General features: G+C 31.8%; 1 long non-coding RNA gene across 1 annotated transcript; it reads right to left on the reverse strand.

The window, feature by feature from the left end:
- Positions 1 to 898: 898 nt before the first annotated feature.
- Positions 899 to 2277, reverse strand: LOC103461461 (uncharacterized). Its single transcript, XR_533114.2, has 4 exons — positions 2082 to 2277; positions 1468 to 1524; positions 1144 to 1209; positions 899 to 956 (listed from the first exon to the last, which is right to left on the reverse strand). It is a non-coding gene; the product is annotated as an uncharacterized LOC103461461 (long non-coding RNA).
- Positions 2278 to 2332: the final 55 nt, after the last annotated feature.

Raw genomic sequence — 2332 nt, forward strand, 5'->3', positions numbered from 1 at the left:
CCAATTGTAGAAAAAATAATTTTTGGCTTCAGTGTATTGTATTATATTTTTTACTCCCAATTCATTGATTTACCTTTTCATAGAAACATGCTCAAGCAGGGGATTTGTTTAAAATTACCTTGTGGTGTCTTACTGCAGTTTCCACCCATAACATAAAGTGTCACATTATCATTTTTCACAGATTGTTTTGGGATGTAAAGAAGGAGATTACTATCGTTTCGTTCCGCTTGTGGCCAGTTTTTCCACAATATTTCTGTGGATTAAAAATAGACATACAGTGTTAAGAAGTGCTGTTGAAGGTTTTGTAGGAAAAAAAGAAGCAATTGTATATTGTGAACATTAAAGTTCAAAAGTTACTCACTTTGATTCCTGGAGTCTTTCTGCAAAAATATTATGCAATTATCTCTTCCTGTGGATTAAAAAAATTAAGAAGTTACTTTTATTAGCAATCCGAATTTTCTTGTAAAACTTAACAGTCATTTGTAAGAGTCACAAATAGAATCAGTTTTATTGGTGCACAAACAAGACATTTGACTTTGGTTAGACATAAAATATTAATATATAGACTTTAGTGGAAATAAAATAAGAATAAAGGAACAATCTGCCAATCATCCTGTGAATCACCAATGCAGTAATTATTACTTTTACATCTAATTTAAAGTTTAAGACTGAAAGGAAAAAATATTTCTTTTTTATAAACGACCATGACAATTGAACTACTCACCATAAACATAATAAAATTAACAGAAGTATTTACATATTCACAAAAGTTGAATATGTAAATGAGTAAAATGTAATCTATGTTGTCTAATTGAAGAAAAAAATACAATACTTTTTGGCTTCAGTATATCTTTATTTTTTTTTTTTTTACTCCCAGTTCTGTAAATACAGATACTCACCAATGTTACTGCAGATGTTTGAATTTGAAGAATTACAAGTCCTTTTGATAGTATCAGCTGGTTGTTATCACCAAATTAAAAAGGAAGAATAACTCAGTTAAATAAATGCAATAAAAAGCAAACATAAATAGTAATGATTTGGTATTTGGTCATCTAATTTAACAACATATCTACTCAAAATAAACTTAAACTACAGAAGCAGCTTCACACTGAGAGCTTCTCAGTATTTCCGGTTGCTACTCACTAAGGTTAGTGCAGAGGCCTGGAGTGAACTTGTTACAGGTCTGATTTGCAACATCGTCTTTCAGGGCTTTGAACCAAAATGAAAAAAGAACATAACCAAAAATTAAATTAATGCTGTAAAGACATAGTAAAATGTCTGTGATAATTTGCTCTTTTAACCAACAAAGGTCAACTAGAGTTTCCATTTGTTGCCAGAAATTGTTGTGAGAAAACTCTGATCCTGCAGGTTTTTAGTAGCAGTCATGATAGTTCAGCTACTCACCATAAACCATAGCATAACTATTTACATGTTGACAAAAGTTAAACTTATGAAACAGAAACTCACCAGTGGTGATGCAGCTGTTTGGAGGAGAAGATCCACAAGTCTTAATGGTAGCATCAGCTGTTTGTTATCATCAAAGTCAAAGGGAAGAATAATTCGGAGTTAAATAAATGCAATAAAGAGAAAACAGAAATCCATAACAAATATCTACTCTCTGAAACTATAGATTCACTATAAGCTCTACTAGTTAGCAGGAAGTGGAGTCAGAAAGCTCTGAGTCTGAAAGTATTCCATATATTTTTCACCTTTGCAAAAACCTAAAATGTTAATTTGCCTCAGAGAAAACTGATCCTGTTGCACATTAAAGTTTTCTTAGTTCAGAGAGTGAAAGAAAAACAGGAAATAGATTTGATAGAAGTTTAGACTCGAGCAGCTAGAGCCTATCCCAGTTTAAACTAGAGAGAAAAGTTTACCCAGTAAAGGATAAACATGTCACAAATGGCACAAGGGCTTTGCTGTAAATGACTTATTATTATTACATCATCTGTAAATGAAAAGTCAAAGTGCAAATACTTCTTACCTTCCTACCATCACAACAATAAACTACTCAGAATAAACTTAAACTTCAGAAGCAGCTTCACACTGAGAGATGCTTCAGTTTTATTATTGATACTCACCCAGGGTACTGCAAACGCTTGAAGTGATAGAGGCACAAGTAAAGGTGGATGAARKATCTTTTCACAGAAACAAAAATAACATACATAAAATTAGATGAATGCTATAAAGACAAAACAGAAATTCACCAGTGTTTTATTCTGTGAAACTAAACAGGTCAACTACAGATTCCACTTGTTACCAGAAAAATCTTTTGAGAAATCACAGAGGTCATTCATTGAACTCATTGAAGTTAATTGATATATTTTTTCGT

Source organism: Poecilia reticulata, unplaced genomic scaffold, assembly GCF_000633615.1.
Source record: "Poecilia reticulata strain Guanapo unplaced genomic scaffold, Guppy_female_1.0+MT scaffold_1632, whole genome shotgun sequence".
Lineage (NCBI taxonomy): Eukaryota > Metazoa > Chordata > Actinopteri > Cyprinodontiformes > Poeciliidae > Poecilia > Poecilia reticulata.